The sequence below is a fragment of the Atractosteus spatula genome, chromosome 5 (assembly GCF_055471065.1).
Source record: "Atractosteus spatula isolate fAtrSpa1 chromosome 5, fAtrSpa1.hap1, whole genome shotgun sequence".
Lineage (NCBI taxonomy): Eukaryota > Metazoa > Chordata > Actinopteri > Semionotiformes > Lepisosteidae > Atractosteus > Atractosteus spatula.
The window spans coordinates 3198474-3215423 of NC_142710.1; the positions used below are offsets into that span (position 1 = coordinate 3198474).

General features: G+C 44.6%; 3 non-coding genes across 3 annotated transcripts; all 3 read right to left on the reverse strand.

Annotated features, from left to right (window-relative positions):
- Positions 1-608: 608 nt before the first annotated feature.
- Positions 609-690, reverse strand: trnas-aga (transfer RNA serine (anticodon AGA)). Its single transcript has one exon. It is a non-coding gene; the product is annotated as a tRNA-Ser (tRNA).
- A 9181-nt stretch (positions 691-9871) lies between these two features.
- trnat-cgu (transfer RNA threonine (anticodon CGU)) lies at positions 9872-9944 on the reverse strand. Its single transcript has one exon. It is a non-coding gene; the product is annotated as a tRNA-Thr (tRNA).
- A 5239-nt stretch (positions 9945-15183) lies between these two features.
- trnai-uau (transfer RNA isoleucine (anticodon UAU)) lies at positions 15184-15257 on the reverse strand. The gene has a single exon. It is a non-coding gene; the product is annotated as a tRNA-Ile (tRNA).
- Positions 15258-16950: the final 1693 nt, after the last annotated feature.

Below are 16950 nucleotides of genomic sequence, written 5' to 3' on the forward strand. Positions count from 1 at the left end.
ATCAGTCGGTGAGATCCACACCATCCGCTGTCACAATAAATCCCAATACGTCATTTAGGATCCCAGCCATTCCGGAACAAATTCTCCCCCCTGCGCTCTGGCAAGCGGTACCGTGCTGTTAAAACAAGATCCACTGGACTCTGGAACAGTTTCTATCCCACTGCAGTGTGCATCCTCAACAGCTAACTGCAGGGTCTCAGCCTCATTGCATGTCCACACTCTGCTCTTCCTCATGGTCTACTATGTTTTTTTTGTCACTACTACATACTGTACTTATTGTCCCACAACATATTGATGGCTCCTGTTGTTATTTATTGTTTGTAATGTACTGTCTCCATTGTGTGGTGGTGTCTGTTGCTGTCCAGAGAGATCAGTGAGAATAAGAATTCCAATGTACATGTACATATGTCAACAAACTTCCCTACTCCTCTTGTCTACTCGTTTCAGATACACAGAAGATAAGAATTGAGTTTGATATGTCTACGTATTATCACATAATAAAGACTCCCTGTCAGATAAAATGAAACGACAGACGTGCAGCCCAGTCTGATAGAAATGCAAATGTTAATTGACATGTTATTTGGATTCACCAAAAGGAAAAACACAACCGTAGTCGGCAGGATTCGAACCTGCGCGGGGAGACCCCAATGGATTTCTAGTCCATCGCCTTAACCACTCGGCCACGACTACATGCCCATCCTCACCGTCTCCCGAACTGAAACGGGCTCGTTCCCGCATCATTTCCGACCCAAATTAATCTCGTGATTAATTTGCTATTTCTCTCTCTCGATGTCGATAGTCACCAGCGGTTTGGCTGCAGATGTTTGGATGTACCGCTAATGCTCCTCCACAGACGCTACTAACACGTTCGGAAACAATTATTTCAGCTTCGGTTTTGAGTTTTAAAACGCGTTAAGTCGTTTCGACAGCGCACGGGCCAAGTGAGAGGAAATGGTGTTTTCACCGGCTCTCGGATGTGTAAAGACGCCCATAAAATGTTTGTAAGTAATATAAATTAATTAACGGCGAAGGAATTAATTTCAGTTTGTAGTTTATTTCTGTTGTTTCCGCTCTTGATGAAACCAGACTGTTAAGCCACTTTTAAAGACACAACTACACTAACGAGGAGCGCGTGTCTACCGCTGAGCTAGAGATCGGTTTGCTGTCAAGAGACATTTCCTCTCAGGGCTGATCGTTTAGGTTTCAACGTTTAGTTCATCTTCATCATTTTTTTTTGCAGGAGAATGTTATAAGAATTAGGGATTTTTAAAAAAAAAACATTCTAACTCAGATTTTCGAAAAACTTCTAAAAGTTGACCGACTGCCCCTTTGGAAAGAAAATGTATATAAGATCTCTCTCCCTGCTTTAGAAGTCATCACACTGGAAGTTACACGTGTCCATACGCGCTTCTGAAAAGAATTGCAACAACAGCGCAGTGAAAACAAATGGCGTTTTCACCTCCTTAATTGCGCGTTATTGTTTTAAAATGCAAATGAACGGAATTCGTTATTCTTCTGATATGAGTTTAAACAAATGTTGAATTGTAAGTGAAGTCAGGTCAGTCGAACCCCACAGTCACCTGAATGAGCGGGTCCAATGAGTTACCGCGCTGTCGTGAGGAATTTACCATCCCGAAGGGCTAAGTGCGGGTCGGGTCATTTAAAAAAAAATCATTTTTCACTCTCCGCTTCATTCCCCGTTTGATGAAATTGAGTGTCTCTGTTTACTGTGCTACTGAATACATTCCATGTAGAAAAATGACGGTACGAGGAAAACAGCGCCTTCATTCACGTTCATTCCAGGTGAACTAAATTAGGAAACCTGAGAATATCTGAAAGCTTGGTACTGTTAAATAAGTACCAGTTGTTTATTGACGCTCATGAACACTCAATATGTAACTAAGAGCGCTTGGTTTCATCCTTTTAGTTTAATTGTTTTCAAAAGTTCATCGTAATATTTTTGGCTGGAGATTGTTATAATAAATACAGAAAGATTTTTAAACAAAATCACATTCAGGCAGATTTTCAAAAACCTTTTAAGAGTTGGCGGGTTTCACCTTTGGAGTAGCAGTTAGATTAGTCGGAAAAAGGAAATTCGTATAACATCTCTACCCATTTTCATTCTCATTTCTGTGTAGAATCGTATTAACAGGCTGAAGTGTAAACATCAGCCCTGAGAGGAGGTAAACAGGAAATAGAGCTCACGACCAGCACCGAACAAGCGCTCCTCGTTAGTATAGTGGTGAATATCCCTGCCTGTCACACGAAAGACCGGGGTTCGATTCCCTGACGGGGAGACGGATAGCTCTTTAACTACCTCACATCAGTTTAAAAAAACAACGTTTTAACTGAAAATGAGACAAACTCGTCTCCCGTTAGAGCTGAAACAGCAATTCATCAGTAGAAGCAGAAGCCTTTAGAATACGAGACACGTTCACCTTCAAACCCGCAGCCGCTGGACTCGCTTGTCTCGGGACTAATTGCAATGAGAATCGCGTTAGTAGCTCCGTGTCCTTATCCGGTCTCTTTCAAATTACGAGGGACGTTCAGTTATATACTGTGCAAACAGGAAAGACAAGGTAACAAACCTATATTAACGGGTCCTGCATATTAATTTACTGATCAGATGAATTGAAATGTTCTGATTCACAGCTCCTGCAGTTCGTGCTCAGGGCTGAGCTCGTGAGATGCTGTAGAAACAATTTCGCTGTGCAGTACTCACTGCTTCCTTCACTGGCGCTCTACGGAGAAAAGATGAGAATGTCTCTGTGATATATTTATTATATTTCTATATTTTATACCAATAAAGAAAAGCTGTGCGTGTCAGGAGTGGGATTCGAACTTCGCCAGCCGATCTCATCAGCCACCAGGACCCCACTACGGTCCTCGAGTATCACACTGGTATTAGAAATACAGCGAGACTCCGGCATTCAAATCTGTCGCAGATGCGCTGGGTTATATAAGCAAAAAAATGTTTATGAAGAAGGTGAAATACTGCTGTGTATTTTCCTCATTTTTAGCCGCCACTGCCGGCTATAGACAATATGATAATATTTCAAATATCATATTATTTTCAGCTGCACACAATTCCTTATAGTTACAACATTTCATTTTAATATTCCATATTAAGTGGATTTAAAGATGATAAACAGTTGGAGAACAGATTAAATGAAGATAATCGTTTCAACAACATCTACTGCTCCACTAGCACCACCTAGCAATGGTCTTTTCTCAGTAAATCAGTGCTGCACTACCAGCGCTGTGTGATGAGAAATGACGCGCACTCTGAGTGGCGCCTTGTTCCTCTCCAGGCTGTTACCGAGGCGCCTCTCTGTTTTTAAAACTCAAATGGATTTCAAATCCAGCATCTTAACCACTCGGCCACAACTACACGCACAAACCCACCTTCTCCCAAACTGACACGGGCTCGTTCCCGTATCGTTTCCACTCCGTCCCACTCTCTTCGTGCTCAGTTTTGGGACTTCTATCTCTCTATACCGATAATCACCAGCGGATTCACTAAGCAAACACAAAAGGTAGCGAAACAGCCTCACTGTTTCCTTTCAAGAGCTGTAGAATCTCTCCAGCAATCAGAAGTTCCCGCAGGTTTAGATAAATTAAACTTCAATTGCCTTTTTTAGACTTCACCCATCAGATGGCTCATAAAAACCAAACGCATCTGCGACAGATTTGGCAGGAGAGAGGGAAAGGGTGGGCTCGTTGGCCTAGTCTAAACGATCGGCGCGAGTCTCACTGCACTGGTCTGTTTCCCATCAGTCGGTGAGATCCACACCATCCGCTGTCACAATAAATCCCAATCCGTCATTTAGGATCCCAGCCATTCCGGAACAAATTCTCCCCCCTGCGCTCTGGCAAGCGGTACCGTGCTGTTAAAACAAGATCCACTGGACTCCAGAACAGTTTCTATCCCACTGCAGTGTGCATCCTCAACAGCTAACTGCAGGGTCTCAGCCTCAATGCATGTCCACACTCTGCTCTTCCTCATGGTCTACTATGTTTTTTTTGTCACTACTACATACTGTACTTATTGTCCAACAACATATTGATGGCTCCTGTTGTTATTTATTGTTTGTAATGTACTGTCTCCATTGTGTGGTGGTGTCTGTTGCTGTCCAGAGAGATCAGTGAGAATAAGAATTCCAATGTACATGTACATATGGCAATAAAGTTCCCTCCTCCTCTAGTCTACTCGTTTCAGATACACAGAAGATAAGAAGTGAGTTTGATATGTCTTCGTATTATCACATAATAAAGACTCCCTGTCAGATAAAATGAAACGACAGACGTGCAACCCAGTTTGATAGAAATGCAAATGTTAATTGACGTTATTTGGATTCACCAAAAGGAAAAACACACCTGTAGTCGGCAGGATTCAAACCTGGGCGGGGAGATGCCAATGGACTTCAGGTCCATCGCCTTCACCACTCAGCCACGACTACACGCCAAGCTTCACTTTCTCTCGAACTGACACGGGCTCGTTCCCACATCATTTCCAACCTGTCTCCGGTCTGTCTCCGGCCTCTGTGCGCGAAGAGACCATCTTTTTTTCTATTATTGTAGGAAGACATATCCAGCCCTCCTCGGGAGCACAGCAGAGCGAGTGTAATGAGGTTATAGCCAGGTGCTGCAGCTGACGGGCTGACTGCTGGTTTACAAGATCCGGTGGTGGAGACACCTTCACCACTCGGAGTTTATCTGCTGCTCTCATGTATCATTATTTTAAAAAGGTGTGAGTGGACACCGAGCATCATAGCGAGGGATCGAACCGTGTTTATCGCGGACAAAAGGTAAGAAGTGAGTTTGATATGTCTTCCTATCACATAATAAAACTGGGCTCGTCAGGGATTTGAACACGGGCCTTCACACACCCTAAGCGAGAATCATACCCCGAGACCAACGAGCCACATTGCGCTTGGTGAGATTTCAAATTGTTCTCTTCAGAATGACGGCGAAAAGGGGTGACGATTCACTTGTCAGAATGAACATTATATATATGAACATTATTTCCGTGTGACTGAAGCTCTCATCTTCATAACTCACCGGGCAAGAGACCAGAAGAGACCAGAACACCACGCGGTGTCAAAACTTTGAACCGTACATCAGGCAAACAGAAATGGAGTAAAAAGCAAGCGGGAATTATAAGTAAGCGGTCTGAGTGTGGATCGTGTCGTGGGTGACGGGGAAAAAGTGTCTCCCACTTTCATCATTCCATCCCGGAGCGGATTAGAAAGGAGACAGAAATGAAACCGGTTTCCCTCTGAGCGTCTTCCAGGCTGTAATACGCGCGCTGCCTGTTCACGGGCGACGTGGCGGACTGACCGCTGTGGCCACCAGGTGTCGCCAAAGACAAGTCAACACTGGAATGAATGAGCCAGAGCTCAGTATCTGGTGTTTCTTCTTCTTTCTTAGTTTCTGTTCGTAACAATAGTGCGTGTAGGAGAAATGAAAGTAAGAAAGTAGTTGTAAAATGCATTTAATGTTTCAAAATATCTCATGGTATAAATGAACAGTTTCGTTCATTTAAGTGATTCTACCTTGTGATTAAAATTCTACCATTTTAATATTCCATATTAAGTGGATTTAAAGATGATAAACAGTTGGAGAACAGATTAAATGAAGACAATCGTTTCAACAACATCTAACGCTCCATTAACGCCACCTATCGGTGGTCTTTGCTCAGTGAATCAGCGCTGCGCTACATCTACAAAATACATCGCAGACTTTCTCCTGTTTTAACAGGTTTCCCGTGGAAGGGATAGTTCTTTAAATTGAAAACGTGGCAGTGAGAGGTCATCGCGTCCTTACAGCGCTCGACGCAAAGTCTTCACAACGTTGCAAGTGAGACAGGAGTCTGTCCTCTCTAGTACATAGAGCGAAAAGGCTGGAGGATGCAGGCATCGATCCCGCTACTTCTCGCACGCTAAGCGAGCGCTCTACCATTTGAGCTAATCCCCGTTCCTGTGCTAGTGATCACCTCCGTCCCATGCACATTAAATCCCTCTCGAGTCTTCTGTGCGATCGCACACTCGTGAAAAACACACTTGAAATCAGAGCACGCACGATCTCTCTGGCTCGTTGGTCTAGACTTCCTGTTTGGTTGCGAGAGGTCCCGGCCTCCAATCGCGGACAAGTCCTGATTTATTCCGTGATTACAAAAACATACGTCTAGCTCTCCTCGTATTTTCTGCTTTTAAGAAACCACTCCTGACACACTGCGATTTTCTCATGTTGGCTTTTTAGAGTACATCTGATTGACTGGCCTTCTCTCTTGCAGGGAGACGGGACTCTTCAGAGAGGGAGTCTCCCACTTGCGTGTAATTAGCAGAAACCGCAGAAGCCCTGAATCAGAACATTTCTAGTGCTGTAATTGAGCAGAAAGTCTGAGCGGTAAAAGCATTGGACTTAAGATCCAAGAGACATAAAAACCACGTGGTTTTCATCCCCAGTCCTGGTAGACTCTCGTTAATTAAGGAGCAAGTAAAGGTTTATTCTCTGCTGAGAAGAAAAGAAGGCTCTCGTGGAGCCTTCGAGTGTCAAGCTGTCATAACGAGAACTGTGACACAGAAAGTCTCCCTCTCAGATAAAATGATGCAATAGTCGTACAACCCTCTCTGATAGCAATTTAAATGTTAATTTTTGATGTGGGTTCGAATCCCATCTGGGGTGTCTCCTTTTAAGAGCTCTGTGATGAGTGAATAACTTGACTGTGTATGTTAATACACTTTATTTACCGCTCCTCCTCACACACTACTAACACGTGTAGAATCAGTTGTTATTAATGAGGTTTCTAACGCTGGAAAGTTATTTTAACTGAGCTTGGGAACAGTGAAAGCACACGGTGATTTCACCTGCTTTCAGTTGTTTATTGACGCTCATGAACACTCAGTAACTAAGAGCGCTTGGTTTCATCCTTTTAGTTTCATTGTTTTCAGAAGTTCATTATTTTTTGGCTGGAGATTCTTATAATAAACACAGAAAGATTTTTAAACAAAATCGTATTCAGTTCAAAAACCTTTTAAGAATTGACGGGTTTCACCTTTGGAGTAGCAGTTAGATTAGTCGGAAAAAGGAAATTCGTATAACATCTCTCCACATTTTCATTCTCATTTCTGTGAAGAATCATATTAACAGGCCGAACTGGAAAACACCAGCCCTGAGAGGAAGTAAACAGGAAACAGCTCAAGACCAACGACAGACACGCGCTCTTCGTTAGTATAGTGGTGAGTTTCCCGGCCTGTCACGGGGGAGATCGGAGTTTGATTACCCGACGGGAAACTTTTTAACTTAAAAAAAAACAACGTTTTAACTCCGTTAATTGTTAATTTACGTTAATTATATGAATTAATTACTTAGATACGTGTCCAGTGACAGGACTTCTCTTCTTACGGTCGATTGTTGAAACAGGTGTAAAAACACAAAGTGCAGACAGTGCATCAAGACAATATACAGACAGTAGACAGTGTACAAGTAAACAGTTCTAATGTAAACGATGCAGACATGTAAACAATGACTGCAGATGTGCAATAAATAAAATTACATTAATTTCGTGTGGTCCGAGGGGCATTGCCAACTGTGTTCGCCACTCGCACGGCTATCCTGGGGACTGAAGAGAGCTGAACTGAAGGAAATTCGTATTCAAATACAGTGCAAGTTTTCAATTTGTTCTGGCACTTCTGGATCTTCACTAAAGATATTTGTTGTGTTCTTGAGTGTGATGGGACCGTGCACTGGTGGCTCTCGAGGGAAAACAGGGTTTCCCCCGGTTGTGGAGCAATTCGGGGGTTCAGAGAATAAGTTGTCTGGGCGCTTGTAACGGTGCGCTAAAACAAAAATCTCTGCGATGAAGCGCTACAGATGCACTTACATTTAGCGCACTGCTGACACAACTGTAGCCTCTACACGTGACCGAAAGAGCGACGTGTTCGCCTGATCGTCTGAAGGATCTCCCCACGAAGCTCTATCATTCATCAGTGGAAGCAGAAGCCCTTAGAATACGAGACACGTTCACCTTCAAACCCGCAGCCGCTGGACTCGCTTGTCTCGGGACTAATTGCAATGAGAATCGCGTTAGTAGCTCCGTGTCCTTATCCGGTCTCTTTCAAATTACGAGGGACGTTCAGTTATATACTGTGCGAACAGGAGAGACCCTATATTAACGGGTCCTGCATATTCATTTACTGATCAGATGAATTGAAATGTTCTGATTCACAGCTCCTGCAGTTCATGCTCAGGGCTGAGCTCGCGAGATGTTGTAGAAGCATTTTCGGTGTGCAGTACTTAGTGCTTCCTTCACTGGTGCTCTAAGGAGAAAAGATAAGAGATATCTGTGCTATATTTATTATATTTCTATGTTTTTATACTGATAAGGAAGAGCTGTGCGTATCAGGAGGGGATTTCGAACCCACGCCTCCAGGGGAGACCGCGACCTGAACGCAGCGCCTTAGACCGCTCGGCCATCCGGACTGCTGACAAGTCTGCCAGCCGGTCCTATGAGACACCGCGACCCCACTACGTTTCTCGAGTATCACACTGGTATTAGAAATACAGCGAGACTCCGGCATTCAGATCTGTCGCAGATGCGCTGGGTTTTATAAGCAAAAAAGTGTTTATGAAGAAGGTGAAATACTGCCGTGTATTTTACTCATTTTTAGCCGTCACTGCCGGCTATACACAATATGATAATATTGCAAATATCGTATTATTTTCCGCTGCAAACAATTCCTAATAGGTTCCAAACTATAAGGCAAACAATTCCTATATAACAATTCCTTATATATTCACACCTGAAGAAGGCTCCACAGCCGAAACGTTGTGTTCTCTTTCTTCCTCTTTTTCAGCATGGAATAAACCTATTACTTGTTCCGTATAGTTACAACATTTCATCTTAATATTCCATATTAAGTGGATTTAAAGATGATGAACAGTAGGAAAGCAGATTAAATGAAGACTCAGGAAAACACAAAAAAATCTAAAGATGCTTTCTTTACGGGATGTGTCTCTCATTGATTTCTAGTCCCCAATGGATTTCTAGTACAGCGCCTTAACCACTCGGCCACGACTACACGAACATCCCCTTAAATCTGTTTTAAATCCACTTCATATGGAACATTAATGTGGAGCATAACTGAAGGGAATTGTTGGTAGTTGACTACCCCTTTGGAATAGTAGTCAGATTAGTGGGGAAAGGAAATGTATATAAGATCTCTCTCCCTGCTTCAGAAACTGTCATCACACTGGAGAGAAGTTACATGTGTCCACACGCGCTTCTGACAGGAATCACAATAACAGCGCAGACCATCCTCGCAGGGAAATTTTAAAAACTCTACAGTTCAGACACCTACGCCTACTGATATTCGATCTGAAATTAAGGTCTGCTTCCTTTGACGGTCTTGTTATGCAAGGAGTGTTAGACCCAAGTGCTCGTTTATTAAAGTCCGAGATCCTGACTGATTTGACTTTATACCGATAATTAGCAGCAAATTAATGAAGAAAACAGAAACACGAGAAAAAAACTGCTGCACACATGTGGCCAGTCTTAAATGAGCTGTGTGATCTGCTGCTGTCAGACGTGCTTCTGTGCTAAACGCACAAGGACAAAAACAGCCCGGAGATTCCGATCGAGTACTGGGCTGTGCTTTTCTCCCTTGGAAAGGTCACGCATTCCACGTGCAAGAACACGCGTGCATGAGCGAACATGAGCCGTCATGAATCATTTTTAAAACGCGCGAGTGGAAACCGTGTTTTTCGCGGACTAAACATGTCGTATTGGGCGTGGAAGAGAAGAACACGCGTGTGTGTGAGTGAACGTCTCACGCCCCATCTGTGAAGAGCCCCAATAAGCATCGATCCCTGCGCCGTGTGAGGATCGAACTCACGACCTTCAGAGTACGAGACTGACGCGCTTCCTACTGCGCTAATGAGGCTGGAAGAGGAATGAGCTCCAGGTCATGTCGAAATGAACATTATTTCTATGAACATTATTTCCTTGTGACTGTTGCAACTCAGACCATATTCCCCCAAAAGATTAAAACGCCGGGCTGAAGAAAAGGGAAGATCTCATCTTCATAACTCACCGGACAAGAGACCAGAACACCACGCGAAGTCATATAAAGCGCATTAAACTGATGACCACAAAACTTTGAACCGTACATAGGGCAAACAACGTTCAGAAATGGAGTAAAAAGCAAGCGGGAGTTATGACCAAGCAGTCTGAGTGTGGATCGTGTCGTGGGTGACGGGGGAAAAGTGTCTCCCACTTTCATCATTCCATCCCGGAGTGGATTAGAAAGGAGACAGAAATGAAACCGGTTTCCCTCTGTGCGTCTTCCAGGCTGTAATACGCGCGCTGCCTGTTCACGGGCGACGTGGCGGACTGACCGCTGTGGCCACCAGGTGTCGCCAAAGACAAGTCAACACTGGAATGAACGAGCCAGAGCTCAGTATCTGGTGTTTCTTCTTCGTTTCGTAGTTTCTGTTAATAACAATGCTGCGTGTAGGAGAAATGAAAGCAAGAAATTAGCTGTAAAATACATTTAATGTTTCAAAATATCTCATGGTATAAATGAACAATTTCAGTTCGTTTAAGTGATTCTACCTTGTCATAATCATGATAATACAGTTACACAGTGTATCAAATACTGTGTTGACATTTGTATTTGTATAAGCCAAGCTGAAGGAGCGGTCTGTGGCCTTCAACTCTGGAGACCCTGGGCTGTACAGGAAAGCCAGGTGTGACCTGGAGAGGGCTGTCAGACATGCGAAAAGGGACGACAGAGACAGGCTTGAATCACAATGTGGGGGCATTAACACAGCGCACCTCTGGAATGGCCTGAGGGCTGTCACTAATTATAAAGGACAAATGGGTGTTAAAACAACAGCTGATGATTCATTGCCTGACCAACTAAACAACTTCTATGCCAGGTCTGATGCTCACAACACAGACCCTTCACCCAGAATGCCCAGTGAGTCTGGGGAGTTTGTGCTGCAGCTGTCTGAACAGGAGGTACGGAGAGCTTTCGGACAGGTGGAGCCACACAAGGCTGCGAGCCCTGATGGCCTCACCTCCTGTGTTTAAAAGGCAGGCAGAGCACAGCTGCCCCCTGTCTTCACTGTAATATCTAACATGTCACTATCCCTGTCTACTGTCCCACTGTGCTTCAAGAGAACTACTATCGTGCCCCTGCCTGAGGCAACCAAGGTGTCGTGTCAGAATGCCTACCGCCCGGTGGCACTCACCTCAGTAGTCATGAAGTGCCACCGGCACAGAAGAAACTGGTGAGGGGACACATCAGCAGTATTGTCCCGGACTCCCTGGACCTCCTGCAGTTTGCTTATAGGAATAATAGGTCAGTGGACGATGCTGTCTCACTGGCCCTTCACACCACCTGGACAAGAGGAGCACCTGTGCCAGGATGTTATTTATTGACTTCAGCTCAGCCTTCAACACAACTGTGCCAGGCAGGCTGGTGGTCAAGCTCAGGGGTCTGGACCTCAACAACTCCATCTGCAACTGGGTCCTGGACTTCCTGACAGGCAGACCCCAAGTGGTGAGGACTGGAATCAAAACCTCATCCCCTCTGATCCTCAACACAGGGGGACACACTGCTGCCTGAGCCCCTGGCTGTATTCTCCATTTACACACGACTGTGTGGCCAGATTTAACAGCAACCGCATCACCAAGTCTGCTGATGACACCATAGTCATCGGTCTTATCAGCAACAGTGATGAAACGTGATGGAGTGGTGCCACAACAACAACCTCACACTTCACATCGCCAAAACATAAGAGATTATAGTGGACTTCGGGAGGCACAGAGGACGTCATACACCCATAATCATTCAGGGGGCTCCAGTTGAAACTGTCAGCACCTTCAGGTTCCTCAGCCTCCGGATCACTGAGAGGCTGAGCTGGCCAGAGAACACTGCTGCCATCCTCACTAAAGCCCACCAGCGCCTTCACTTCTTGAGACAGTTAAGGAAGTGGGGGATGAGCAAGACAACACTTACTAATTGTTACTGTAATCCGATTGAGAGTGTCCTGTCTGGTGGTGTTACGGTGTTGTATGGTGGAGCCACAGTACAGGACAGAACAGCCATACAGAGTGTTGTGAGGTCTGCCCAGAAAATCACTGGGAACGAGCCACCCTCCATCGACCAGATAGATCTCGACCACTGCCACAACTGGGCTCGAGCTATACTTCAGGACCCAATTCACCCGGGCCATGATCTGTTTTCACCCCTGGGGTCTGAGAGATGGATTTTGAATAGATTCAAAAACAGTGTCTTCGCCCAAGCAGCCCGCATCTTAAACAGCTCATATTCGCACCTGCACTGTAACGTACTGCGCTGTCTGCACTGTGACCTGTCTAGGCTGTATTAAAACGTCTATTGTCTAAATTTATTGTCCATGTCTGTTTGTCATTTGTGCCTATTTTTTTTTCTGTACTGTTACTGGCTACAGCTGAACGAGTAAGCATTCCAATACACTTGTTGTATATGGCAAATAAAAAAATCTTGAATCAAAAATTCATAAACGATTTCAGCAGCTTGCTCTTTATTACGTTTCATATTCCTCGCAGTCATGTAAAGTATATACATATTCATATGCTGTATACTGTGTATATATATAGTTTCTCATATACAAGTGTGATTTGGGCTTGAAACATGTCATCTGGTAATGGAGCGAACAGCCGGCGATACCAGACAGCCCTTCCCTCCTGTGAGTCCTGTTGAAGCGAAGCTCTGCTGTGCTGTACTCTCACCCGCTGTGTGCTCGGCACTAACTGGATTATATAATAATGGGTTGAAAGCGACACATTCTGACGTGGGTTTAATTAAGATTGACTCCTGTGTGTTAGAAAATAAATAATCAATAAAATACATCGCAGACGTTCTCCTGTTTTAACAGGTTTCCCGTGGAAGGGTTAAGTTACAGTTGTATAAATTGAAAACGTGGCGGTGAGATGTCACACAGATGTTACAGCGGTCAACGCAAAGTCCACACAACATTGCAAGTGAGACAGGAGTCTGTCCTCTCTAGTACATAGAGCGCAAAAGTTGCAAGATCCGGGCATCGATCACGCTTTGAATTGATGGGGAGACTGGTAACTTTTTAACCACCTCACTACAGTTTAAAAAAAAACAATGTTTGTTTAAAAGTTCATCTGAAGAATAAACAACTCCGTTAATTGTTATTTTATTGGATTTCTAATCCATCGCCTTAACCACTAGGCCACGACTACACGCACAACCCCTAACCAGCCTCCTACGACATGTTTCCAGCCCTGACTCTCAGCAAGTCCGACTGTGGAGATTTCCCACAGACCTGAGATGGGCCAGTGTCTAAATCAGGGCGGGGGAGGGACACACTCTGTCCCAGGAATCGCACTCGAGCTCACTGGCAGGAGAGAGGGGAGAAAGGTGGGCTCGTTCGTCTAGGGGTGTGATTCTTGCTTCGAGTGCGAGACGTCCCGGCTCCAAATCCCGGACGAGCGCCTGTGTGCGCTCTTCCTCCACTTCCACCGTCCTGCGCCCTGACATCCCCGTCTCCTCCCGCTGTCTCCCGTGAACATGACTGCAGGAGCCTCGTGAGGACTCCTCACGGGCACAGCGAGAGCTCGAGTCCCTGTCTGAGCCTGGATCCTTCATCTTCCTCACCGTGTGCCGCTTCCTCCCCTCCTGCCGGGCACCGTCACTGCCCTCACGAACTCCAATAATCAAAAAAGAATTTATAGCTATTATTTATAAAGACACATAAGTGAAACTATTCCAGACGAAATTTTATATTCATTTTCTCGATTGATTTTTCAGAACAAACAGAGTATCACATGGCACCATGAACAACACGGAAAAAATGTGAACAATCATCACGTCACGACATACTTGGTAGTTAAAAAAAAACTGCAACAATAATATAAAAACTGGAAGAAAGGAGAAGAAAAATGAAAGCAGAGTCCAAACCACAAGCCCCTGTCTAAGGATGACAGTGTCTCTTGGATGCCATAGAATTGAATCAGTAGGAAATGGTATAAAGCTTACTTCGATAAATGTCAGAACGTCCGGCTGTGCTACCGACACTACTCCTTCTTCAGCACTACTAACACCTGCAAAAGAGGCTATTTCAGCTTTTTTGTTGAGGTTTTAAATGCTGAAAAGTGCTTTCAATTTTGCATGGCCCAAGAGAAAACAAATGACGTTCTCATCTGCTCTCGAATGTTTCATCTTCATTTGTCACGGGAGAGTGTTACAAGAAATACAGAAATTTTTAAAAAATCAAAAAATTTGGACTCACGCCTATAGGACAGCCTTCATTGGGATCAAAGACACGCTTTTGCCCTGGAGCTCTCTGATTGGCTGTGATAATGTAGGGAAAGAGCCAATCAGCTGTTTCCAAACCTTAAACAGTGACATTGGAGTATTTCCACCCAGAGATGATATGAAAGCTTCTCTTATCCGAATCGTAGACATTACCAGTGTCTTTTTGTGCTGTGTTACAGTGTTGTGTTACTGGTTCAGTACAGTGTTATTCTCATAATGTTGTGTTACTGTATTCAGTGCAGTGTAATTGACACAGTGTTGTGTTACTGGTTCAGTACAGTGTTACAGTGTTTTGTTACTGGTTCAGTACAGTGTCATTGTCACAGTGTTGTGATACTGTTTTCAGTTTTGTTTTGTTGTGTTACTGTTATTATGTTGTTTTATTGTGCTACAGTCATCTGTTTGACCTTCCTCTCAGGGAAATTATAAAAACTCTACAGTTCGGACACCTACTCTGATATTCGATCTTAAATTAAGGTCTGCTTCTTTGACGGTCATGTCATGCAAAGTGTGTTAGACCCATGTGCTCGTTTATCCGAGTCCGAGATCCTTTGATTTGACTTTATACCGATAATTGCAGCAAATTGACAAAGAAACCACAAAACACGACAAAAAACTGCTGCACATACTGCACACATGTGGCTAGTCTTAAATGAGCTGTGTGATCTGTTGCTGTCAGACATGCTTCTGTGTTAAACGCAGAAGGAGAAAACAGACTGGAGACTCCGATCGAGCAATGCGGCTGTGCTTTTCTCCCTTGGAAAGGTCACGCATTCCACGAAGTAGGCAAGAACACGAGTGTATGAGCGAACAGGAACCGCCTGTGTCAGATGAGCAAAAAAAGTCCTGGCCCGTATGAGGATCGACCTCACAACCTTCAGATTATAAGACTGATGCGCTACCTACTGCGCTAACGAGGCCAAATATGAACCTAATCTGAAAACGAGCCACTCGGGGTTTTCAACTGTCTGTTCCCTAATCTAGCGATGCTCCCTCATGGATATTGAATCCGCCTTTTGATCTCACCAATACTTTTTCTCCTTGTTTCTGTTGCAAGACCGTCTTTGAGATCCCACCTCGCTCAAGTCCTTCTGGCTGAAGTGGCCTCCCTGCCTCAGCAGCGAGCCCTCGTCAGCCATCGACACGTCTGCGGCTCGCTTGGCCCTCCGACTCCCGATCTGCTGAGATGAGATTTAAGCAGAGAGCGCCCAACCCGCTCTCTTCGTGCTCAGTTTTGGGATTTCTATCTCTCTATACCGATAATCACCAGCGGATTCACTAAGAAAACACAAAAGGTAGCGAAACAGCCCCACTGTTTCATTTCAAGAGCTGTAGAGTCTCTCCAGCAATCAGAAGTTCCCGCGGGTTTAGATAAATTAAACTTTAATTGACTTTTTTAGACTTCACCCATCAGATGGCTCACAAGAACCAAACGCATCTGCGACAGATTTGAATGCCAGAGTCTTGCTGTATTTCTAATACCAGTGTGATACTCGAGGACCGTAGCGGGGTCGCAGTGGCTCATCGGACTGGCTGGCGAGTATGTCAGCAGTCAGGATGGCCGAGCGGTCTAAGGCACTGCGTTCAGGTTGCAGTCTCCTCTGGAAGCATGGGTTTGAATCCCACTCCTAACACACAGCTTTTCTTAATCTTTATAAATATATAGAAATATCAACTTAATCACGAAGAGAGCGGGTTGGAGTGGAAATGATGCGGGAACGAACCCGTGTCAGTCCGGGAGAAAGTGGGGTCGTGTTTGTAGTCGTGGCTGAGTGTTTAAGGCGATTGACTAGAAATCCACTGGCGTCTCTCCGTGGGAATCCTGCCGACGACGTTTACTCATGGAAAGGAGTTTTGGAGTTTTTGGATACAAACTGAATCGACTGCATTGAAGACCCACCTGAACGACAGTTAGATTACGGATGAGCTGGTGCCTCGCAGCTCCCGGATTGGCTGTGATTATATCGGTTATGAAGCAGCACATTTAAAAAAAATAGATTTGAAACCCCCTTATATCTAAATGGCCAGTTTCCTGTCAGACCTTTAAACGTTTATCTGAAGAATAAACAATTGCGACTTTTTAAACAATTTCCGACAATTAAGAGAAATGCACTTCTTTTTGAGCAAGATCTAGACTCAGGTTTACGAAGTGAAAGTAATTCTGATTTCTTCACAATAAGAAAAGTCTTTTCAAGGTAGAGACAGTGGCCCGTACGGGGATCAAACCCACGACCTTGGCGTTATTAGCACCACACTGAGTTAACAGGCCCTGTGAAAAACATTTCCAGATCTGACCCTGAGCAAGTCAGACTGTGGAGATCTTCCACAGACCTGAGAAGGACCAGCGTCTAATTCAGGGCGGGGGAGGGACACATTCTCAGTCCCAGGAACCGCACAGTAACCAGGACGACCACAGGTCCGAGTTTAAATACCAGAGTGACACCGGCTGGTGAATCCCACTGGTGACACACAGCTACTGTCATGTTGTTTCATAACCTCGTACCTAGAATACATACTGTATGATTTCAGGATTTATTGAGCCACCGCGACCCCACTATGTTCCTCGAGTATCACACTGGGATTAGAAATACAGCAAGACTCCGGCATTCAGATC